The 26,593-nt window shown below is 42.1% G+C and overlaps 1 protein-coding gene across 4 annotated transcripts in view; it reads left to right on the top strand.

Moving 5' to 3' along the window:
• GRIA1 (glutamate ionotropic receptor AMPA type subunit 1) overlaps window positions 1–26,593 on the top strand; it is a 302,439-nt gene that overhangs the window by 17,375 nt on the left and 258,471 nt on the right. The window lies entirely within an intron of this gene.

The raw sequence follows: 26,593 nt of genomic DNA, 5'->3' as shown, positions 1-26,593 counted from the left end.
GTACTTCATCTTAGGTTGGTGCCAAACTCCATTTGTTAATTGAGGTGGTTAATTAGGGCAGAGCCTCTCTCGAGCAAGCAGGATAAGCCCCAGCCATCCCTAACCTATCTGCTAAAGCCTATGGAGGTGCCACAGCCATAAATGAGGGCAGAAAACACCTAATGTCTGCTTCTCCCTCTGCCTGCCTCTCTGTGTCTCTCATGAATAAATAAATAAATAAAATCTTGAAAAGAAAAGAAAAGAAAAGAAAAGAAAAGAAAAGAAAAGAAAAGAAAAGAAAAGAAAAGAAAAGAAAAAGGGCAGCCCGGGTGGCTCAGCGGTTTAGCGCTGCCTTCAGCCCAGGGTGTGATCCTGGAGACCCGGGATTCAGTCCCATGCCAGGCTCCCTGCATGGAGCCTGCTTCTCCCTCTGCCTGTGTCTCTGCCTCTCTCTCTGTGTGTGTCTCTCATGAATAAATAAATAAAATCTTTTAAAAGAAGAAAAGAAAAAAAAAAAAAAGAAAACACCTAATGTGAGCCCTCCATTTAAACTGTACTCCAGACTCTAAAAAGCAGGAGCCTTTGGGAACGGGAAGCTCATAAATGTCCATGTGAAGTCTAGAAACCAGGTATTTACCAGCTTTGGGAAAATTTCTTGAGCTGTACTTACTATCTTTTCTTCCTTACTCAAAGATCATTCTGAATAAATACAGTTTAAGTATCGTTTCTACTCTAAATATTCTGATGAACCAGCTCCTCAGGGGTTATTATATATTTTTCTTTCTTTCTTTCTTTCTTTCTTTCTTTCTTTCTTTCTTTCTTTCTTTCTTTCTTTCTTCTTTCTTTTAAAGATTTTATTTATATATTCATGAGAGACACAGAGAGAGAGAGACAGAGAGAGAGAGGCAGAGACACAGGCAGAGGGAAAAGCAGGCTCCATGCAGGGAGCCCAACGTGGGACTGGATCCCAGGTCTCCAGGATCACTCCCTGGGCTGAAGGCAGTGCTAAACTGCTGAGCCACCTGGGCTGCCCATATTTTTTATCAATAATTCCACCTGTATGTTTTTGTTTCTGATAGCTGAACATCTATGGGAATCTTCAACCTCTCCCTAAGAACCCTTAACTTTGTGATGTTGTGTTCTCCCCACCAGCACCACTGGGGCTCTTTCTGATCCCTTCTGCTCCTGATTTTCACCCCAATATCTACCCTTTCCCCAAGATGCTAGCCTCTATGTTTTGGGTTCAATATATCAAAAACAGAAGTTGGCATCTATTCTGTCAAACCCATTCCTCTTTCCTCACTCCAGTTCTGTTGAGTTACTCAGGCTTAAAATGTCAGTATTTGACTCCTCCAGACTGTCCTCTCTTCATCCAATGCATGTGATGTGCTGTTTGGCCACCACTATGACTCTTGACTCCGCCTACTTTTTTCTTCTTTTTCCACTGGATTGTGTCTTTTGCCTTCTGACTAGTCTCTCTGTGTTATGATCCGCTTGCCACGTAGCAAGTAGATCAATTTCTTGAAGACTGTTTCTAATCATGAAACTTCTCTGTTGTAAAAAAAAAAAAAGTTGTTGACAGCTCCCCATCTTGTTTTAAGTTCAAACTCAGCCAAGAATATGAGTCTTTCAATAACATGATCTCAATTTGCCTACCTTTTGAGACTTATCTAACAGTACACATTCCATGTTCCAGCGAATGTGTCCTGCCAGTGTCACCACAAACGTACCTCGCAATCTCTCACTGCTCTGCTTTTGTTCATACTTCTGCTTCCACCTAGCATTGACCTTCCCACCAACTGAGAATACTCCATTTATTTATTCAACTAGGATTTACTGAACACACTCTTTATTATACCCTAGGGATGTAGCAGAGAGAAAAAGCAACAAAATTCCTGCACTTTTGAGAACTACATTCTGATGAACAAATAAATAAATATAACAGTTTCAAATAATTGGTAAATGCCACAAATATAGCCAAATAGAGTCATAGAACAGACAGTAGGTTTGAGAGCTAGTTTAAATAGGTAGTCAGGGTAGGCTTCTCTGAAGGAGTGATATTTTACTGAGCCTTGTTAATAACCAATAATATTTTCCACAACAATGGGAGGCATTCTGTCTCTGTGCTGTCAAATGTGGTAACCACTTGCCACATGTACCTGCTGAGCATTTGAAATGTGGCCAGTATGATTAAGGAACTAAATCTTTAACGTAATTTAATTTTAGTTAATTTAAATTTAAATAGTCACATGTGGCTAATGGCTATCAGATTAGCATAGATTTAGGCTCTAGAACTTTCCAGACAAAAAGAGTAGCATGTGTAAATGCTTTATTTTTTTTGAGATTTATTTATTATTCATGAGAGACACAGAGAGAGAGGCAGAGACACAGGCAGAGGGAGAAGCAGGCTCCCTGTGGGGAGCTCGTGCGGGACTTGATCCCAGGAACCCAAGATCACGACCTGAGCCAAAGGCTGACACTCAACCGCTGAGCCACCCAGGAGTCCCTGTGTAAATGCTTTAAAGTAAGAGTGAGTCTGTGGATTCAAAGAACAAAATGAAGATCAGTGGGCTAAAGCATACTAAACAAAGAGCACCTACAAGAAATTGAGATTGATTTTAAATAATAAAAATTACTAATAGAATTTAAGCTTAGGACTGAGTGCATGATCTGATTTATATTTTTAAAAGTGGTTCCTTTGTAGAGAAGGGGAAAGTGATAAACTGACATGAAAATGGTATGTAACAGTCAGTTATTTCTGCATAACAAATAACATCAAAATCCTAGTAGCTTATACAAGATCTTTTTTAAAAACCATTATATTCTTCAGATTGACTATAGACCACCTGTTCTAGGCTGATAAGGCTGAACACTAGGCTGGTTTAGACCTGCTCCATGTGTCTTTATTTAGGGACTGAGGATGAAGGTGCAGCTGCTACAAAAAACACCTGCTATTCTTGCGAAGGATCATAGGAGCACAAGAGGTTAAGCTTTATCATGCAAGTATAATTAAAGCCTGTGCTTGTGTCATGTCCTCTATTATTCTGTTGGTTCAAGCAAGGCATTTGGCCAAACCTAATACTCTTGGGGCAGAAAAATGTGCTCTGCCATCTATGAAGGATTACAAGTCACAAGGCAAAGGATGTGGATGTATAGTTCTATAATAGTAACCCAGTATACCACGGAAGGGACATAGGAAGAATAACTAAGAGGATCCTGTAAATAGTCTACATGACAGATGATGGTGATTTGCAGCAAGGTGGTAGCAGAAGAAAAGAGGTAGATTTGTAATTTATTTTAAAGGTGTTAACAATAGGACAATAGCACTTGGTGATGGATTAAATGTAGAGTAAACAGTAAAGAAACTAGATCTTTCTTTCTTTCTTTCTTTCTTTCTTTCTTTCTTTCTTTCTTTCTTTCGAGACAGAGAGAACACGTGTGCTTGCATATAAGCTGAGTGGAGGGGCAGAGGAAGAGGGAGAAAATCTTAAGCAGGTTCCACTCTCAGCATGGAGCCAGATGTGGGACTTGATCCCACAACCCTGAGATCATGAACTGAGCTGCAATCAAGAGTCAGAAGCCTAACCAAATGAGCCACCTGGGAGCCCCCAGATCTACTTTCTAGGGAGCTTCTCAAATATGACTACTCTTCTATGAAATTGTTTCTCATTCCTTCAATTAGAACTGTTCTCTCTTTCCCTTATTTTACTAGCTCTTTTTATTTATTTATTTATTTTGTACTGCTTTTATTGGTCCCTTTGATTTTTTACCTTCTTTATATCGGAAGAAGGTCATTCTACTATCAAGATCCTGAGCTCTTCAGGCAGGGGTGGGGGGAGGGGAACACGATTATTTGTATCTGAATCCAAATTCATGGGGCAGATGCCCAATAAATATTTCCAAGGTGAGCATAATGGAGACTCAAATGAACAGAGACTCGGAAGACATTCCTAATTTTGAGTCCTGTGTGATCTTTGCAAATGACTTAACCTGCCAAAGCCTTTATTTCGTATTTTGTCAAGTGGCAGTAATAATTCTCTGAGTTGTTGTAAGGCTTGGAGAAGATAAATGTGGAAAGTGCTTAGCATAGGGCCTGGCATAGTAAGTGCCCCCAAAATGGGAGCCACTATTGTTTGCGATGACAAGCTTTTTTGGAAATGTTCTCCAGAGTCTTCATCAGAATATCCAGTGTTCTTGTGGAAATGAGGGGTATAGAGAATAAAAATGCTCTGGATAGGATTTTATAATTTAGTTAGGAAATATCTAGATCTAAAGCTTCTTTGATCTGAAAATGACAGCAACAACAAAACCCCAAAATAGAGCCACTTTGCTACTTGTTTCCTTTTACCATCTGCCAAGATGATTCCTTTTAGTTCTCTAGGTCTTGCTTAGAGTCAGCTGCCTTAAAATAATAAAATAAAATAAAATTTAAATCTGGTCCTGCACTTATTTGGGAACAAGAAAGCAAAATGCCTTAACTAAATATATAACTAGTTGCTGCTGGAGTGAAATATAGGGCAATGTTGACGAAAATGTTGGAGGGTTGAACTGCTCTGGGAAAGTGAGTTTTAAGATAAAACAGTGAACTAATAAAAACCTGACTTTAAAAAAAAAAACATTTGTAATCGAGACAGTTTCTGAAATGTAGTCTTCTGCCTTCCTGCCTTTGGAAGATGACTGTGATGATTCTAGTTTAAGATTGCCTTGATCACGAGCATCCGATTAGTCCAAGGGTCATTGTGAACATGTACTGTCCAGAATTGTAGATGAGAATGAGTGAAATCAACAGAGTTCATGAACAAGGTGGAGAGTTAACATGATGAGTCTGAAGATCTGGAGGGAGGTTTCTGGGAACGCTGGAAGATACATATAAAAAAGTGGACCAGTTTTAGTGTGGAGAATGCTTTGAAGACCACAAAAAGGTATTTCAGACAGAATAATAAAATTTCAAAGCTGATATTCAAAAGGTCCTCTTTTTATATCAATAAAAATAGTTTTATTTAGCACTTACTAGAATAATCCTCCATCAGAATAAAGTTAGCTGATGTCAAATGACATGGAAAATCCACATTTCTACATGATAGACTCCAAAGGGTTAGTTTTTAAAGGGCTTTAGGAACCCAGCTAGTCTGTGTTTCCTGTTATAACTCTGATGTTCTGAGGCTGCTGATAGGTTTTCCTTAGGGGTTGGGGTAAAGAGAGAAGATTGCATGGCCATAAATTTAATAATGCTAGATTAAAACAAAGGGGAGATTGTATTCTTCTGGATTTTGAAATCTCTTTGCTATACTAATATGATTTGTTCATTTCTCAGAAGGGGGGTAGAGTATGCATCTTCCAAATATAGCAGTCCCATTTTGTAGTGAATTACCTATTAAAACCTCATAGGACTCAAGGCCTCATCTGATTCTCTGTTTTACATATGGTGAAGCAAAGACCCAGAGAGGACAAAGGCCTTTGTCTGCATTTGAGTTAGTCTCTGGGCCGTGATTCTAACAGAGGACTCCTGACCACCAAGCAAGCCTTACTTATTCTGCTCTTCCCAGCTACCGATCAATTTTTGGAGCCAGTTCTCCAAACAGTTTTACCCAGAACAAGGAATTGCCGGTGATTTCAGAAAGAACTGGCAGACTCCGGGGAAGCACTTGCCAAATTGGCCCAGGCCAGCCTTGCTGCTGTGTTCCCTTTTCTCAGCCCTGCAAAGCCAGTTCTGGGTAACCTACGTTTACAAAGAATATCCAGGAATAACACCCAGCTTCTGGGCTACTATTAAAAATACATGATAGATAGATACATAGATAGATAGATGATAGATAGATAGATAGATAGATAGATAGATAGATAGATAGATAAAGCCCCAAGTGTGTTTTAAAATTAGACAAGCTGAGGGACACCTGGGTGGCTCAGTGGTTGAGTGTTTACCTTTGGCTCAGGGCCTGATCCCGGATTCCTGAAATTGAGTCCCACATTGGGCTCCTTGCATGGAGCTTATTTCTCCTCCCTCTATTCGTGTCTCTGCCTTTCTTTCTGTGTTTCTCATGAATGAATAAATAAAATCTTATAAAATAAAATAAAATAAAATAATAAAATAAAATAAAATAACAAGTTGAAACAAATTAGTTTTAATGCAATCTGTGAAGTTAATATAAAAAATCAAAAGCAGGCTTCATACAGAGTTGAGCTGTGCCGAGTGGAGAAGATGACAGAACTGGAGGGGGCATCTGATCCAGACCTTTACCTGACGGAGGCAGGTCTATTCTTACAGGTATTATAAAGAAATCCCATGGCTGGGCCTACTCCACCTTGGGTGATTGGACTTTGGATTTCACAGGCAGGTCGCAGGAATGGTGGTGCCATACTTAAAGACCACATTCAGATAGTCAAGGCCCTGGAAAACATTTCCAGCAAGGATTGGTGGGAGGCTGTGAGAAAGAAAGTCTTGGGCTGAGCATGGCTCGGTCTTCACCCCTAAATCACTTTTAGGAAGTCATTGGTTGGTTTCAAACTTGCCATTTCTAGCTAATAAAGGCATCTCTTTCTGTGCATATTACTAATTCCATACTGAGTTCCTAACCCCAATATGCTGGTATTTGGACATGGGGTCTTTGGAAGAAAATTAGGTCTAGATGAGGTCATAAAGGTAGGGCCTTCATGGTGAGTTTAGTACCCTTATAAGAAGTGATACCAGAGAGCTTAGGTGCTCTCTCCTCCCTCTTTCTCTCTCTCCACACACGCATACACACACACACACACACACACACACACACACACACACACACAGGAAAAGCCATATGAGCACACAGTGAAATGGCGGACATCTGCAAGCCAACAGGAGGGCTCCCACCAGAACCCAATCATGCAGGCACCCTAATTTCAGACTTCTAGCTTTAGCTTAGAACTGTGAAAAAAATAAATTTCTGTTGTTTAAGCCACCCAGTCTGTAGTATTTTGTTATGGCAGCCCAAACTGACTAATACTACTGGTAATTGAGGTGTTTCCTCCATGATAAGTCAAACTACTTAGATGGTAGATAGGAAGCAAACAGAAGCTTAAGCAAAAGGATTGGGGAGGGGTGCATTTTAGAGCTTGAGGGAGTTTTGTAGACTAGACCTAGGATTTGACAGTTTTACTGAGGGCTGGCTCTGTGCCCAACCTCCTCCCACTTCTCTTCATCTCACTAGACCAAGAAAATATGCACATCTGTTATCCACAAATACTCTGAATTCCCCCGCCAACGCAGATCCCCAGGAAAACCTAACACAAGCAGAGCAGTGGAGGAGATGCACAGGATATTTGGTGTTTCTCAGGAGAATGGCTGATTTTTTTCTGACATCTTCTATTTTGGTCTCTTAATTTGTCCCTAGTCAGTGAGCCATAGGATGGTCCAGAGGAAAGGTGGAAATGGAACAGTGGGGCTTGAGCCTCAGTTTTGTCACTGATTAGCCGTATTATCTTGGGTAACTCACAGATCCTCTCGTGTGCTCAGTTTCCTTCCATGACCCTGATCACTCTCCCATCCTCAGTTCCCCCACGTATTCCTGTTCAACAGAGACCATAAGGAGTAGTGACTATGAATCCAGACTTTGGTGTCAAATACTTCATGAATTCAACATCTACCTCTTCTCACCTGTGAAACCCTGGGTAAAATTATATAATAACTCTGAGTTTCAGTTTTATAGCTGTCAAATGGGGTTAATAACAGTCCCTGTCACACACGGAACAGTCCGTTTACATGCATGGAATGAAAAATTGCCCGTGAAGTGTTTGGTGCAGAGCCTATTATGCCAAGTAAACAGTAGCTCTATCTTGCTTCAACATTGTGGAAAAACTTGCAGTACCCCACAAAACACCCTGCTGTAATGCACTTCTGGGCCTTGGCTATGTTGGCCTGAGAAACTCCTAGTCACCTTTTAATCCCCAATTGATAATCCAGTGAACTCAGGAAAGGGTTTTCTGACTGTGCAGTAGTGAGTCTCACACTCCCAAGGAAGCAGTGCTGTGCCTACTTTAGCCATTATTACTCATAACCCATCGTGTTGTGATGAGTGTCTTACAAGACTTCTCTTGCTGGATCTCACATTTCTCCAGGGCAAGGTCAATATCTTTTTAAACCAGTTTTAAATAAAATTAGCATGGCCTTTATTGGGCATTAAGTATTTGAAGTATCGGTTGGATGAATGAATGGGTTCATGGTTTATTAGATGAATGGGAATCCACCGCATCCACTTCTGAGCCACAAACATAACCATTTCTTTTGATTTCCCATCAGCTTAATAACTATTTATGAGCATCTGTCTGTAAGATTCATGTGTGTAGTCTTAGGGTTAAAAGACATGTTCACCACTTAAGTGAACCAATCACATGAATCTTACTTGATCCCCACAGTGGCCCTTGTTATAAAAGAGAGCAGATGCTGCTCTGATTTTACCCATAAGCAAACAAAGGCCCTTCTAGAAAAGTTCAAGATGATCCTAAAAGGTCATAAAGCATCTGGCAGTGTGTAACAATCTGGACTTGAGTCCTCTGTACCCTGTTGACTTGCTGTGTGACCTTAGTTCAAAATCTTCCTTCTCTGGCATTTAAACAGATCTCTAGGGTCCCTTCTACCTCTGAAAGCATGTGAGCTGGAAAGCCTATCAGCTGGGAAAACAACAAGGCTGGCTGCTTCCAGATTGGCCTCCATGAGGGAGAACTGTGTACACACTTTGAACATATCAAAGCACTTGGGCGGTGTGGGGGAGTGTTATGATGAGGTTGATGGATCCTCCCCGAACTGGTACTTGCAGCGTTCCCATGCCAACTGAAGAGAAGAAAAGAAAAAACTAAAAAATAAAAACCAAACATAAAAACTGAGCATGATCTATGTCTGCTGAAAAATATTCTGCTGATGGGAACATTCAGTTATGGGAAGCAAATTAACAGAAAACCCAGCTTGGCCTTAATGGCTAGATCCTAGCTAGGATTGGTGATAAAGGAAGAGAGATTGGGTATGAGAGATGCAGGAACCCAGAGGGAAACAGGCTCTGGGGTCAGCTTCCCTTATTTGTAACTGCAGTCAAAGAACGCATTGTCCTCTCAGCAACCTGGGAAACCACGTAGGCTCGGAAGATGCCCTCTGCTTTTGTCATGGTCTTGCCACTTCTACCAGCACCAGGAGGCCCAAAGCCGCAAGACGGCATTTCTCTCTTAATATTCAACTGAATTTGTTTTCAGTTTCCTGCCAGCATCCCAGATCCCCAGAGTGCCCGCATGGCTTTATTTTGTCATCTGCTGCCTGATGACTGGCTGTTCTGCTAATGCCCCCCCGGAGGGCTTGCTTCCCCCTTGTCTTGCTGGGAGCAGGACATCTGGGCTTCTGGGATAGTAACCACCAGTGCTGGCCTGCAGAGCTTCAGAAATCAGGGCAAGGACCCTTGAGGAGCCTTGGAAAGGCCCCTGAGCCCTAGGAAAGGGAGGGATTGAATTAGGCAGAACAGGGACAGGGACGAGATGTGAGCAGATGGAAGCTAAGTAGCTGTGGCAGCTCCTTATAAAGAGATCACAGCTGGAGATGCGTTCATTAAGTCCCCATCGCAGTCCTCTGTTTCTCTTTCATGTAGCCCTACAACTAGTTCATCAGCAAGTCTATCAGTGTTAGCTACAAAATATATTTTAAAGCCAAACACTCCCCCCCCCCAATCTTTCCTGCCACCTCTCATACCAATGTGATATTTCTTGCCTGTCTATGCAGTAACCTCCTAACTTACCTCGTTGTCTCCTTCTAGGCTGTGGACCACTCAGAAGCTAATGCGATTTTTTATAAGTATTAAGCTGACCATGCCATCCCCTGTTTTAAAAAGTGCTGCCTCCCTACATGGGTCTACAAGGTCCTACAGGAACCTGTCCCTCTCCAACCTTACTTCTTATGCTTCTCTCCTGGCACTAGATTCCTGCCTTCCAGGCCAAGCTGCCTTCTGCCTCTGGGCCATGACATTGATGCTTCCCTCCGTTTAAATATCATCCAGTTGGCCTGGGCTCATTATTTCCCTCTTGGCTCACATGTTACTTCCTCAGAACTTCCCTGAGCACTCTACCTGAACTAAGTCCCTAACTGCCCTCGATTTCAGCACTCTTTATTTCCTTCCAAGCATCTTTTGTAATTAGTAACTACTTTGCCTATTTGCTTGTTGCATTATTTAATGTCTCACTCACTCAGTTGTAAGTGCCACAAGAACAAGATCTGCTTCTTGTTCATTGTATCCTCAGGGGCTAGCCTGAGCCTGGCACAGGGAAAGTGCTCAGTAAACATTTATCTAATTGTATGAATAAATGACTGAGTGAATGAATGAGTTTCTGTAGTTTTTGTTTTGTTTTTTTTTTTTTTTTTTTGAGCCTGGCATTGAACTCAGCCCTGGGGATACAGACATGAATGAGACAGGACCATAGCTCTGAAGCTGCTTACAGTCTAATGAAGGAAACTGAGATGCCAGATAGTTTCAGGGTGAGAAGTGTAATCACACATACATGCACAATCATAATCATGACAGTGGCTGATCTCTAACCCTCACTATGTGCTCAGCACTGTGCAAAATATTGTGCATGTATATTTCATATAATGGCCAAAATAACTCTATAAGCTAGAATTATCACATTTAAACCATGTAACAACCCATTTGACAGATAGAGAAATGGATTTCCAAAGAGATTCGAGTAACTTACACCTGGGGATAGCTGTTAAATGGCAGAGTAAGATTTTAGCAGGGGAACCCGAACTCCATTCCAGACCCTGTGCTCTTAAGCATGAGGTTAGTGACTCTCAGAGTGTGTTTCTCCTGGACCAGAAGTAACTTCATGACCTGGTGCCTTGTTAAAAATGTCCATTCTCAGCCCCCACCCAGGACCTTCTGAATTAGGACCTCTGTAGTAGGGCCCAGAAATCTGTCTTAATATGCTTTCCAGGTGATACTGATGATACTTGCTAAAGTTTGAGAACTATTGCCTGCTAGATCATTTGTTTTTTTCTGGGATAGTCAATTAGAATGGATCAAGATTTTTTTCTGCTAATAATTCAATCTCATCTCACACTCTGTAAGTATGGGTTGCTTTTGGATCCAGAGTTCAAGAAGCCACATTGTGACCTGAACTGAGTCAGTTACCTTGCTTGACTCTGGCCCCCAGAACCTATAGTAGTAAAACATTGCCTGGATGAGCAGCCCCTGTGAAGAGAGCAGGGGGATGGAGCCTGTGACCCCATTAACCTGGAGATATGTGCTTCACCAGGCAAAAAGAAGGGAACACAGCCCAAAACAGGGGGCCATCATGAGGAGCTGTCTCCCAAATGCAGTTGACTGGCTGTTTAGCAAAACTTCATGTCAGACTTATTGCTGCGGGCTAAAGGTCATTATGTAATCACAATAATTAGTAAAAATAATAATACCATAAATTTCAACTACACTTTTAACATTTTTAGGGCATTTTCATATCCATTTTCTCTCTCAATCTCTCTAGTCATGCAAAGTAGGGGAGCACTGGACGTATTAGTCTGTCTGCCTATAGCAGGGGAGAGGAAGAGATGTGTCTGAGGTCTCATGGCCTGTTCGCTTAGTAGTGGTAACAGCTAATATGTGTTGGGAGCCTATGCAAGGCAGCCTTTATGCTAGAAGTGTCAAATTCAGTTTAGTCTAATCAAACCTCTAGATTTGAGACTTCTAGACTCCCACCTGGTCTAGGCAAGGTTTCCTTTCCACCTCACTCTGAGCTTCTTCCTGTTTCTACAGTCACTTATTCATTCAACCTTTATTTAGCTTATATGCCACGCAGAGGTGAAGGGGACAGAGGTGACTATGCCTGCCCACAAATGTCTAGCTTTCTCAGAGGGGCCCCTGAGTTACGCAGTGCCACCCATAGTGGACCTTTTCAGGACAAAGGCATATTACAGTTGACCCTTGAACAACACAGGTTTGAATTATGCAGGTCCATTTATATGTGGATGTTTTTCGATAAATACAGTACAGCACTGTAAATGTATTTCCTCTTCCTTGTAATTTCTTAACATTTTTGTTTTCTAGCTTATTTTATTGTAAGAATACTGTGTGTTAATTGACTCCTCCTTTTGTCAGTAAGACTTCCAGCCAATGGTAGGCTATTAGCAGTTTGGGGGGAATCAAAAGTTAGACATGGATTTTTGACTAGGGGGCATCAGCACCCCTAGCCCCATGTTGTTCAAGAGTCAAATGTATTTATCAATTCAAAAGGTGCCAAAGCCTAGATTCTCTGCTGTCCTCTGAGGTTTGAGCTTGGTGAATAAGAAGAAATGATAATTCATTTCTGATCAAAATCACAACATGGAGCCAGCTATATGAAAGTGACTGAAACAAATGGGGACACCTTTAAAACTGTCTTCATGGGAGCCCATGAATATGGAAGGGATGGTAAGAAGATGTGCTCAAGCAAAAGGAGGGTTGAAAGATGGGGATCTTTCTAGATCTAGTGCATATAGTACCAGGGGCTCCATAGTTCCACCCCGTATAAACTCTTTGACTTTGAGCAAGTCTCTCTACCTGTCAGGCTCTCTGCTTTGTCTTTCATTAAATAAGGACTAGAATTCCTGACTTTCCTGCTTCACAGAGATCTTTGAAAATCAAATGTGAGAATTAGTAATACTTATATTAATGGCAAGCATCTATTGAGCAATTATATATCCTACACACTTTCACTGGCTTCTTTCATTTAATTCTCAAAGCATCCTGTGAGGCAGATCCTGCCTTAGACTCCAAAATACAGGTCATAAAAAGAGAGGTTGAGTAACTTCCTAAGGTCACCTCTCAAGAAGTGATGGAACAAGAATTTGGACTCAGGTGAGTTTGATTCCAGAACTTATTACTACTATAAAATCATTGCACCAGAGTTCCACATCAACTGGGAAAATCATAAAGACTCTGCAGATGTAGATTATGATGATGAAATAGGTAGGTGTAAAGTGGGAACAAAAGCTAGGACCTGGGAATAAAAGCTGTTAATTTGGCCTCTGGGAGAAAAAGTGTTTCCAGATCCAAATGCTCTATGGAATTGACACAATAATACTCCAGGCTAAGTAAGCTGCAGACCCTCCATGGTGAGTCAGAGTTAAAGAGTCCGAGTCAACCTCCAGGAAGAAGGGTTCATGCAGGGTGATTTAATACATGTCATAAACTGCACAAAGCATCAGGGACTAAAGAAATAGACACTGGAGACAGAGGTGTTATCAGGCAGCTGGAGTTTCCAGAGGCCTCTGTTTTTTTTGTTTGTTTGTTTGTTTTGTTTTTCTGTAATTCCAAAGGTGCATTTCATTTAACTCCATCTGTAGCCAGCTGGTAGTCTGGGGGTGGGGGTGGGGGAGCTTTGGTAGGGCTACTATGTTTACTTGTGGTTCAGTAGGTGAGAAGAACTAGATCCCTCTAGGAAAAAAAGAAAAAAAAAAAAAAAAAAGCAGACAATCTTGCTGCTTTCTCCTGAGCCTGGATAAGGACCAGCTTCAGTGCCAAACTACTGACAACCATTTGGGAGTTGCTCAAGGGACCAATCATTTGCAGAATTTTGAACAGCTTCAAATATGTGTCTGTTGGTCAGAGCTAAAGACAGTAACAAAAATAACATGACAGCTCATATTTATTGAACTCTGTTCAAGGGGTCTTTCAAAGGTATATTTTAGGCCCAAGGCACTTTCACAAATCCTACCCTCTCCCGCCACAATGTCAAATATATTACAGTGCAACCACATCTCACATTAAATCTAATTTATTTAAGTGGTGGTGTTGTGGACTATTTGACATAATGACAAATTTTATTGACTTTTAAATATTTATTAATTTGATGTTGCAGTTTGCTTTTAATATTTTAGAGCCAATGTATTTGTTTTTCTGGTGAGAAATACTTTTTAGGCCCTTCAAAAGATCATAGGCCCCAGACACTGTGCTTATCATGCCTTACAGAAAACATGATTCTGTAATTATTGTGGGCTAGCCATTCAGTGCTTCCATGCACTGCCGGTGGATAAGCACAGGGACTCTGCAACTGAACTGGCTTGAGTTTGAATCCTTGCCCCACAGCCTATTAGCTGTGTGATCTCTGTCAAGTGTCATAATTCTGTTTGTACCTCAGTTTCCTCCTTTGTGAAGTAGTTATTGTGAGGACTGACTCAGATAATACATATAAAGAGTTTGGAATACTGCCTGTAACAGCATGGAATTCTGCCTGTAACAGCATGGAAAGTTGTGGTTATTTGTACAATGTCCCTGTGAGGTAGCTACTGTGCTTATTCCCATTTTGAAAAGGAAGTCAGTGAGGTTGAAGGGTTGTAACATAAAATTTGGTAAGTGGTGGAGTGAGGATTTTAAAATTAGGTGGTCTGACATTCTTGATCAGGAAGGGTTTGTGTCTCCCAGACTGGGCCAAATTATTCAACACTAGCCATGACTGCCGTATTGCAGTGGGCCAATATAACATGAGTTTATTTCTTGCTCTTGCTGCAAGTCCAGCACAGCATAGCAGAAGGGCATTGTTTCTCATATTTCCCAAGGACCCAAACTGACAGAGTCACCTTCCCGACAAATGCTTCCATGATCACTATGGCAGGGAAATATATGTAACAGAACACACACTGACTTTTAAAGCTTTGTCCCAGAGGTAACAGATACCACTTCAACTCATGGTTCATTGGACCAAACAAGCCACAAAGCTGGACCGACCTTCAAAAGACGGAGGTTGGGGGAAGGCAATCATACCATGTAACTAGAAGGACAACTAGGGAATTGTGAACAGCCCTAATGCCATCTTTGAGGGAATTTTGTGGGATCAAACTAATTAGTCTATTTAAATTATTAAGAACAGGGTCTAGAACATAGTAAGAAATCCTTACATGCTAGGTATTAACTCTCCTCAATTTAAGAATTGCCTCCTGTGATAACTATTTCATAAAAATATTTTCCATCTGATTCTCTTGCTCCAGGTCCACCTTCTTCCACTGATACATCTTACAGAACACTGATTCATTTTACTCTCCACATCTGTCTCTTATCATGTCATCTTCCAGTGAATCCCTATTGTCTTACGGGGTGAAGTTCAGACACCTGAGCCTAATATTAAAGAGAACTCCGTAATCCAGTTCCAGCTTCTTTTGGGGCTTTCTTTCCTAATATGTTGGCTCTTATTAGTTGAGAAGGCCAATTTACAGTTCCCCAAAGTAGTCTTGCACGTTCCTTTTTTTTTTTTTTTAGATTTTATTTATTTATTTGAAAGAGAGGGAGAGAACAAGCAGGGGGAAAGGCAGAGGAAGAGGGAGAAGCAGGCTCCCCACTGAGCAAGGAGCCCAACATTGAGGGGCTCTACTGAGCTGAAGGAGCAGCTTAATCAACTGATCCATCCAGGCACCCTTTATGCATTCCTATCTCATGCTTTGATGTGCACCATTCCTTGTTGTATGACCTCCCTTTCCCAAATGCTTCTTCCCTTCCTGAATTCCTGTATCCTTTATGATGCAACTTACCACTGCCTCCAAGAAGCCTCTTCCTCCACCACAACCTGCAATGATTTCATTCAGAGCTGAACATCCTCAGTATTCAGGAACTGTACTACTCATTTGGCGCTGAACTCAGACTGCTTTGAACTTTTTTTCCTTTTATCTTTTTATGCTCCTGTCATTGCTGTTGTGGAAAGGACACAGAATACAACATCAGACAGATGTTGGTCTAAATCTCAAGTCTGTTATTTACTGGCCTTAAGACCCTGTATAGGTCAGCCACTTCCCTGAGCTTCCCGCTCATCTCCTGTGACACAAAAGTGCTTGCACATACTTCATAAGGATATTATGAGGAGAGAAGTAAAAACAAGGTGTAATGCCCAGCATATAGCAGATGACTGTTATCATAATTGCTAGTTCCCTGTTTTCCTAAAATACACCTGGCATGTAATAGGCAGTTCAATGAGTATTTGTTAAATGAATGAATGAATGATTATTAATCACCAGCAACCCTTACCACTTGCTAGTTGTCTCCAGAAACTTAGGTTCTTTGAAGTCAGGGAAACTTGGAAAGTAAATTCTCTTTGGAAAAGAAGTCTTAGGCAATAATTCTCAAACTTAAGTATGCAGAAGAAGCAAGGAAGATTATTTAAAATGCTGATTGTTGGAATCTAAATTTATTGATTCCTAATTCCTGACATAAGTCTAAAAACATGCATTATAACAAACTTCGTAGGTGATAGTGATCCTAGTGTCTACAGATTATGCTTTGAGAAATTGTGTCTGGGAAGTGCCCCTCTTGACTAGATATAAACCCTTCCAGATAGGTAGGTCTTGCAAGGCAACACATCTAAAACGGATGGTCCTTTCTGGAGTAGCCTCCCTGTATAGCTACTTCATTTAATTCTAGAGTATTCCTTTTAAAAAAGTCAATTCATTAGAATTGATTTGTGTCCACTTAATTCGTATACTATGGGCTTTTCTAAATGATACTAGGTTTGAAGTGAAGGTGGCAACAATTCTTTAGGACAGAGTTCTCTGATAATATTTGACTTTGTCTTTTTACCCAGTGCTTTCTGTTTAGCATCTAGCTTAGGGATCTGTACGCTAATGGCCAACAACTTCTGTTGAGTCACTGAAAAAAATTACAATTTCTTAATTGTAATTCCAGTGGATATGTAATATTCTACATGTCTCTGGAGGATAACATTGTCCTCAAGTCAAGATCACCCATTAAACCCATCTAGCAGTTGACAGAAGTCCCAGGGAAATATTTGCTATCTTTTGGCAGAGCTCTTCTTGGATAAATAGTGAACAGACACATTTGGTCTTAGTAATGTCAGTTTAGGCTCTATCAAGGATTCAACTATTTACTTAACAGAGGTACAGCCCATGGGACATACATCACCTATTGAATCCCAGAGCTTAGTAGTTTATTAGAAGTGTACACAATGCTTTCACACAAAAGAGCCAACTTATCCAGTTGCCAAGATGATTTACCTTCTCCTTCTTTTCAGTCTAGTGCAATGTTTCTCAACTCGGGGTGATTTTGCCCTCTTTCCCTCCCCATGTTACATGTGACAATATTTGAGACATTTTTGATTGTCACAACCCAAGGGAGGGGAGAGATTCCTGGCATCTAAGGAGAAGCATTGGATGATGCTGAATATCCTATAAAGTGCAGGACAAACCCCTACAACAAAAAATTATCTGATCCAAAGTGTCAGTTGTGCTGAGGTTGAGAAATCCTAGTCTAATTCTTTACATTGACCAAGTGCTAGGCACTGGTTCCCTCTGATACTTCATTGAGCAGAACTTAGATGTGCTATTCCAAGTATTCCTTGCGTAGAATGCATTCCAGCTGGCCTTCCCTCCAAGAGAAGGCAAGCCTCGGGGGATATGGGTAATTTTCATCCCTCCTTTCCTCAAACCTGAAGCAGGTTTTATCAGAGTAGAAGTATAGAAAGCTGTCATTGGCATCTTATAAATCAAGTGTTAGTGATTATCCCTGTAGTTGGAATCCAAACCACCACCCTCTTTCTGGCTACCTGAAGGACCTAGGCTTGGACTTCTGCAGATACTATCCCTGCCTTTCCTGGTCTGGTTGGAAAATGCTTAGCTCAGTAAATGGAAGAGTCTTTTTAGGTACACAAATAGCACTTTGATTGATGAAACTTTGTTAGCTGTGATTGTGGTGTAGAATGGCCAGGATGGAAGCCAACTTTCCTATTAGCTACTTAGCAACAGTCACTCAGCACTAAAAAACAATGCCAGTCCTATGGAAATTAAAGAGTGGGACGGGATTGTCATGTGCTAAAAAGATGACTGGGTCCCATCCAACAGGCGTGGGTTTAATCCTTGGCTCCCAAACTTCCTAGTGGGTCTGTTTCTTTATTTGTACTATAAGGATAATAATTCCTGCCCTCTGATGGAGAGGATCAATAAGATGGCTGCTGAGTTGTTCTGGAAATTAAACCATAGTTACCTCCCAGAAGTAGACTTTTGAACTGGGGAGACAAAAAAAAAAAAGAACTGGGGGGACTTCTATCCTGGCTCCAGTCTATAGAGCCATGTTTAGGAATCACTGCATTATAATTTGGAGAAATATTTTTGTAACTGCAGCAAATCAGAAAAATGAGGCCAATATAATAAAGCAAAATATATATTTTATGGGAGTCCTTTATTCTGAGATTATGTGCTTTTTCTTTTTTGCTGTTCAAGTGCCTTTTCTGTTATAAAATATGATGATGGTAGATTGCAGGATGTTTTGTTTTGTTTTAAAACACACTTACATGAAAATATTGAAAATTAACATCCTATATCAGTCCTTGACATGTCTTTAAATTTCTTCTAGTCTTTGAAACCTGATGCAAAGGAAACTGCAAAGTCACCTCAGCAGGAATGTTATTATTGCAGATGATACATTTTGCTTAAGTTTGTGTCCCTGTAGCCTGGGAATGTTGGGCATATTAAAAGGATCTTTCACGTGCTTTCTTTTTTTTTTTTTTTTTTTTCACGTGCTTTCTTAATCTATAATTGATCTTACCTCACTAGGGTCATATTGAAACACAGACATGGATGCACAGTGTAGCAAGGAGGAAGTATGAGTTGCTTTGGACTCAGAGATAGCTGACATCTGCTCTGGGCTCAGCCCCGACTCTACACTAGAGCCTCAGTTTCCTGATCTGCAAAAGGGGACGATAGTAATGCTACCTGCTAGGGTGGTTGGAGTGATTTAGCGGGGAAAGGGGCTATGAGAGAAACTAGCCCTTGGTGACTGCTTGAAATTGTTCCTTTTCTAACTTTAAACTATGTCCTAAAACCACTCGTGATAAATGGTAAATCTGTGACATGGAGGCTCTTCCTGCTTCAGGCCTGTGACTTCTTCCTTGCCTGCCTCTGAGCACCTGCAACTCCAATATCCCAGCCCTCGCTTCTGGGGTATGAGCTTAGAGGACTAAATGGAGTTTCTCAAAATTTCATGTGCATCAGAGCCAAATGGAGGTCTTATTAAACCCACAGCTTTGCTGGGCCTAACATCAGAGTTTCTGACTTAATGGGACTAGGATAGGCACAAGAATCTGCATTTCTAACAACTTGGACTTGATGCTGATCCTGCTGTTCATGCACCACCTTTTGAGAACCACTAGACTAAGGATTTCCTTCTCTTTTCAGCAACAGTTCACTGCTGCAATTCCTGACTGTTGGCTGCAGTTTTTCTGGCCATTTTCCAAAGCTGGACCTCATCCAGCATCTCCTATCATAGTAAAGACACCACATCCATCCAGAAAATAAGGAACTCCTTGGGTCCCATCCATTTGGAGGTCCCATGTCACCTGCCCCTGGCCTCATCTTTCAATGAGCTGATGTCTAGCCCACTGCCCCCACCTGGTTGGATTCATCCTTTCTCCACTTGTAGCTATATGATCTTGTACAGGTTGGTTCACCAGCATAGATGTGCAAAGAATGGATGTGTCTCCCCCACCTCAAGAACTTGATTAAAAGTGTCCTGACTGGAACCATGGAGTATGGTCTATTGTCTGCCAACAGAAATAATTATGGCAAATTTTCTCATTAGGGTCATGTTTGCCTATTTTGTGTTAATGGGAATCATTGTTTGTTTGGACTGAGTTGTCTTTATTCCGGTCATTTCTGCTTCACAATAAGAGGCATCTGTGCTTGTAGTCCAGGGGGTGAATTACTGTCTTGTATTGTAGGACTGGGCTGTCCCTTCGGAAAACATCTTTCCAGAACATCAGTTCTCATGGAGGTGCCAGGAGAGTAGGACTTAAGCTAACGAATGATTATCTTTCACAACAGAGCTACCACTACACATCAAATTTGTGGACCTCTCCCTAAGGGACCCCAGTTCTGATCTTTGGCCCAGGACTTCGAGTATCCTCAGAGGCCAGGCCTCTAGAGTCCCTGTCAACTCGTGAGCTACCTCAGCCCAGATGTACACTCTTATTTCAAATATTTTCTCAAAAGGCGAGGGGAAACTTAAAACAGTATCAGCCCTGGGAATGTAGGGGTTGACCTCATCACATCAAGGTATTTGTGGCAACCATCAGAAACTTCTGGAACTGCTTTTGCCAAGCAGATGAGGAACACATAAGGACACTCAGATACCAAAAGTCAGGGCAGCACGCTCTATGAAAGAGGAGTGTACAGGCCAATGGAGAGTCCCAAACAAGCACTGAGTAATGTTCACCAGCTCTGAAGATCATAAATTGAGCCTGGTCTTGGGGTAACAGGCCATCCTGAGGCTTTGGGCAGAGCATGTTCAAACTCCCAAAACTTCTACTTTGCTTAGAAATGATACTTATGTGGAAAGAGCAGTTTTCTGGAATTTACATGCTGAGATGAGTACCATTTGGGCCCTCTGCTCAGTTACCTTTCGGTTCCCTCATTTTTTAACAGGATAATAACCTCGCTCTGCCCACCTCTCAAGGATGTTGTGTAGCCCAAATGGTATGAATACTACTAATGTTAATACTAAATGTTACAGCAACAGTAACAACCCTCATAGCATGAGCACTGACACTGCACTTGGCTCTGTGGATTGTCTTTGGTGCTGTTTCAGTCCATTTTTACAGCAGTCCTGGGAGGTGGCTACCATCATTATACCCATCTTATATGTAAAGAAACTCAGGTACAGGGAGGTTAAAGAGTTCGCCGAAGCTCACACAGCTACCTGACTGCTGGTAGTCAGGATTGGAACTTAGACTTGCCTGAGTCACCTGCATTTAATCACTAAGAGACACTGCTCTGTGATAGATGTTAAAAATGTTTTGATGAGGGCAGCCCGGGTGGGTTCAGCTGGTTCAGCACCACCTTTGGCCCAGGGTGTGATCCTAGAGACCTGGGATCGAGTCCTGTGTCGGGCTCCCTGCATGGAGCCTGCTTCTCCCCCTGCCTGTGTTTCTGTATCTCTCTCTCTCTGTGTCTCTCGTGAATAAATCTTTTAAAAAAAATGTTTTGGTGAATTTTAAGTAACTCTCTGCATGGAAGATGATTTCTTTGCCATGCCAGCTCACTGTCCAAGCCTTAAGCAGATTACAGCAGATCTGACTCCTCGTGGCCCGGACTGGCTCCACCTTGGTGCCTCTCCCCGCAGGAGTTCATCTTTCCTTTGTTTCTCCTCCCCTGCATTATGAAAATGAGAAGCAGCTGTGAGCCCCGCAGATCACAAATGGGATTGTGCGTGTTGCTACCTCTGCTAACAACTAATTCATTACCAGGCGGCGGACAGTTTCCGCTGTGCTGTTACAGTCTATTTGGCTTCCAGGTGCCACATGGAATCAAAAACAATTTGCTCGGTGGTTGAGCCTGGTGGTGTTGGCATTCTGACAGGGATGTTCTATCGCCCTGTGCCTCTGAGGGGCACCCTCTCTGGCGAGGAGCTGTCCCCCTGGACAGGAAAGGTTTTGTGATGGGTGATGGAGATGGGAAGATATGTCTGTACCTGAAAGGGACTCGGTTCAGTCTCTCATACCTTTCAAGAAATATGCAGCAAATGTGTATTGAGCACCTGTGATGTGCCACATACTGTCGTGCCAGGGGATGGAGAGACATTGGTAGGCAGATAGACTCTCTGCCCTTATTTGAGTTGCAGAGAGACACACAAGCAGCAAATTCTCAGATAAGTGAGAGAGATAATTTCACATCATAATAAAAGGCAAGAAGAAAATAAAAGTGAATGATGTGATAGAAATGCTGGGCTGGATGGGGATGGATCCTTCAATTAGGATGCCCAGAGAGGGCCTGGCAAAGGATGGGATATTTGAGCGGTTTGGGAATGGTAAGCAAGAATTAGTCCTGAGATAATAACGGGGAAGAACATTCTAGGCCGAGGGAACTTTGAGTGACAAGGTTTCCAGGTTGGTCCAAGTTGGTAAGATTCAAGAAATAGAAAGGAGCCCCAAACAGTTGGGTCAGCAGAAGGCACATCACGTAAGGCCTCATAGACTGTGGTCTTGCCTGGACATCTCCTCTTTGAAAAATCCTTTGGGTCCCAGCAAACCAAGGCGGCAGCTGCTTTCTCCAACTCTGAACCTCTCCAAGACTAAGACTCTATCTTTTTCTCTCTGTAGCTCCACAACAAAACTTTACACAGTTCTGGGCACAGAGCAGACTCTCAGGACAGTCTGATGACTTGGAGGTGTAGCTTGAGTGAGATGTTGCAAACCTTAAAGACATATTTTATTTCTACCCAGGGAAGACATTTTTTATATTCAGCAAAAAGATGGACTGCCTCAGTAGGTGCTGAGCTCTGTATTTCTAAAGGTATATAAGTAAAAGATGGAAGATCAGTTGGCAAAAAATTACTGAGTAGAGGTAGTAGTTACTATTGTAATAGAAGTAATATTCCCACATATTGACCATTTGATATATGCAGGCACTTGACATATATGATCTCATTTTATGCTCCAAACAACCCTATTAGGCAGTACTATTATTATGCACACTTCCCAGTCCTGGCGAAACTCTGGTAGTTTGACAGTGTGCTAGGGGTCTCATAGTGAGTAAGTGGCAAGGTCCAGACTAGAAGCCCACGTTTTGAAATCCTCTACAAAAACTGATGAGAGTCCATATTTTGACATTGCGTATCTTGGCCTATTACTTCTATCCTGAGCTGAATCACACAACATGTGCAAGGCATGTTGCCCTCTTCCAGCCTTTGCAACCCCCCACATGCATTAGGGAATAATATAATGCAGACTTATAGAACTGAATTTCATAGAATGTGGTGAGAAGACAGACTGAAAGCATGTTTCCCACCAGCAGAATCATTCCCAAAAGATGTGGTTGTGGTTCCTCACTCTTGCCCCTCTTTTCCCTTTACTTGAGCAATATGTTAGCTGCCAACAGCAAAGGTTAAACTATGCCAATGAAGAAATAAAAATAAAAATTCACCAACCTAGAAACCTGATGTTTATATCACCTTCTTTCACAACATTTTAAATGAGGCCATGGCTCTCTGGAAGCTGAGACGTAAGTTTCTTGAGAAGAAATGAAGGGATTTCAAGAGATGAAAATGAACTTTTGGCATAAAAATGAATGCATCCAGAGTTCAGGTCTTATAAATCTCTCTACCTGTCTGGCCTTGCCTAAGTACCATCTCTTCCTTGTGACCTTTCCAAAACACCTATACCCCCAATCTCTCTGGAGCCTCCTCCACCTAAAAGATCCAACTGGGTTAACATGGTCAGCCTGAGAGCCTAGTCTGGCCTGCAGTGGGCAGGCAGAGCTTTAAAAACACCAAATGAGAGTGTCTTTTGAAGGATGTACAGGCTTCTTAGTGTACCTCCCCCGTTCATGACACCAGCATTTGCCTTGAGACTCATAGTGAAGGTCATAGAACTCTGGGCTTGCAAGGGATCTGTGAGGTCATCTCTGACAATATTCTGTGAAATCTTCCAAAGAGGAACATTGGATACTGGGGCTTATATAATTGGACACACATTGGACCTGACAAACCTAAAATGTGTAAAAAGTTAGCTTTGTAATGTTTTAAAACTTTGATGTTACTAACAACCATTGTTAGCATTTCCTAAACCTTTACTGGAATCTTCCATATCGTAGCCTAAGTGTTCTTAAAAATTGTCTGATTTTAATCCTTACTATACCTCTATGCTGTGGAGTTTTTTTCCTCATTAACTCAAGAGCTTAAGGTGCTTGCCCAAGGTCATAGAGGTGATAGTTGATTGCAGGCATTGACTCTACAGGCTATTTCTAGAACAGGAAACATCAAAAGGCTTAACCAAGATCCTCAGGCCAAGGGTCTCAAATCCAAATGCTCACAGGGGCTGGATTGGTACTGTAACCAAGTGACTCCGAGAGACAAGAGTAAAGACAAATGGCAGATATATAAAACAGCCTCCATTTGGGAGAGCCTGCAGAAGTGCTGCGGGATTGTAGGAACTGAAGAATACACATTCCAAATAAATGGGGCAGCCACTACTGGCCTCCAGCTCCCATGGCCACCTGGGAATGCCAAACTTTCTGATTTCTCAAGGGACGCTGAAAACCTGAGGCTTTATTTGAAAATACTTAGCTACTTAATGTTGGCAAGTAATTCAAATTTTTTTGAAACATTTTGCCAGCTGAACAAAATATACCCAATTTTATGTCACCTTTGATCTTATCCATGTCTTCATCCTTTACATGGGCCAACAAAGAACGAGAGAAAGAAAATTACTTCAGGGATCATGCAACAAATCACTGGCAAAGTTGAGCCTAGAACCAGGGCTTCTCTACTGCTAAGTATTGTTTGTTGTGTGCAAATGATATGTGAACTCCCTCCACCCCGACCTCCAGCCACGCCTGCACATCTCTGTTGCCCAGGAAATTGAAACTTGGTTCCTTCTACTCCCTCCCATGTTTCTCCATGTGTTAAGTGGGGATTTGCCCTTCATGGAGGGTGGAGATGAAATTAAGATGAGGCATTGGCAGGGCAAGCCAATTAAGGCGTTCTTCCCTACCGCTTTGTCTTGGCAGTCAGACCAGGAGTCCCTAGCTGTCTTGTCTGAAGACAGATGGCTGGTGTTTTCTTACCGTCCATTAGGTTGGACAAGCACAATATTCCTCTTATCTCTCTTGGTCATAGAGAGCATTTTGCAACCATTTTAAGTGAGGGTACTGGCAGGAGACACCCAGGTATGCCATTCTTTCTTACTAGTTTATCGTGGGTTCAGGGTTTGCTATTTCCTACCAGGGGTTTACAGAGGCCCAAAAGAAGCTCTGCCTAAATGGAGCCACAGAGACAAAATTCACCCCATAAAATAAGAATTCCAGAGAGTAGGTGACCGGGGCTCCTATTACCTGAATCCTAACTCTGGTGTCTATCATGGCCCCAGGTTCTTTACATTCTGTATCTCTGAATTGCCTGCGATGTAGGTGGTATAACTCCTTTTACAAATGAGGAGGCTGAGGCTCTAGAGGGGCTGGGATTTGGCCCAGAAAAGTATTTCTGGAGTTAAAAAGAAGGGCAATTCTTAGGGATTGAGGAGCTCAGACAAGCCTTCCCAGAGGGCTTGGGAATCTAGCAACACAGGGTTTCCATAAGTGAGGAGGATGGTGGGGGAAGGTGGTCGGCTTGATGAACAGAACCTTTTCTTCTTTTGAATAATAATGTGTGGAGTTTAGAGCAGCTTTTGTTCTTTTGCAAAAGCTTTCCCAAATTTGTTGGATAGCCAAAATCACTGGGTGCAGGAGGGAGCTTTGAAAATTGGCCGTATTTTCTAGTTTGCCTGAGAAAGAGTAGGAGGCATGGGGTGTGAGGGTGGAAAGCACCCCCATCAATGTGCTGCTGAGATGTGTCTGGTGAGCCCATGCTGAGGCCAAAGGGGAACAGAACCACCTAATGAGGCACGTGTGGTGTATTTGTATCTTTGGGGCTTAGAGGAAAGCCTAGCAGGCCCTTGGTGATGAAAGGACTTGCCAGGCAGGAGTCTAGAGGGAATGCTGGCTTTTGAAAGTGGGTGTTTGTGGGGGCAGGAGGTGTGTTTTTTCCCCTCCTTGGCCAGTAGAGAAGCTATTTTGAGCAGAATCCAGCAGGGCCTACCTTGAAGAAAGGGATCTCCCAGGAGGAATTGGGGACTCTGCCTTTCTCCCAGAGGAAAAGAAACTGTCTTCACTCTAAGCCATTACTAAGACTCTACTCACCCATGTTTTTGTCTCACGTCTAACTTGGCCAGGATGGAATGCTAAGAACCTTTAGTCTCCTTTTTTTTTTTTCTTTTCCCAGAAATAGGAAGTATCTTTCCCTAGCCAACTGTGGGAAGCAGATTCTGGAATCACACTGGAGGCCAACCCTTGAACACTGTGGAATGATTTAGCTTGCTACATGGTCATCCGCAGAGCCCTGGGACACACTCTAGTATCTTTGTAATCTCCCACGAGGCCACCCATGAATGGAGAGGTTTCTCAGGAGATGGGCTCCCATACACAGGTCACAAGAGCTTACCACTCATGTGCAAATCAAAGCCTTCACCATTTTAAGGAAGCTTAGAGCAGAGGGAGGCCATGTAGGATATCAAGAAAAGTACTGGGCTTGGAAATGGAAGATCTAGTTCACATGTTTTGTTGGCACTTACTAGCTTGGCCTTGAGAAAGCCGTTTCCTCGGTCTCTGAACACTACTTTTTTTTTGGCTGTAAAATGTGAATGGGAGCAGAACCTTTAATCTCTAAAGTCCCAGATTGTGTCACTTCCCCTCCTAGAGTCCTTTGATAGCCTCCTCTTACAAGTATCCAACCCTTTAACTGGGCCTGGTATCTCAGCAGAACATGGTCACCACCTAACATACTGGCCTCACACCAACTCCCTCTCCCCACCTCAATCCTACCAAGCTCCTTCCACCTCAAGGCCCCCACATGGGTGGTCTGTCCCTTTAGGACATTCACCCTCATGTCCCCTCCTCACCATGGTAACTCCTATCCATTCCGCCAGCTCTGCATCAGTGCCATTTCTTTTGGAGGCCCTTCTCTGGCTCTCTACCCAGGCTAAGTTCTTCATATTAGTTCATAAGCACCTTATACTTTTCTTAGAAGTACTTACAACAATGGAAATTAGACCACTGCTGATGTAACTACTTGCCCATCATCTTTCTCTACCAGATAGTAAGCTCAATGAAGTT

Source organism: Vulpes vulpes, chromosome 4, assembly GCF_048418805.1.
Source record: "Vulpes vulpes isolate BD-2025 chromosome 4, VulVul3, whole genome shotgun sequence".
Classification (NCBI taxonomy): domain Eukaryota; kingdom Metazoa; phylum Chordata; class Mammalia; order Carnivora; family Canidae; genus Vulpes; species Vulpes vulpes.
Note: the sequence above shows the minus strand (reverse complement) of the source record. Positions and strands in the feature narration are given on the sequence as shown.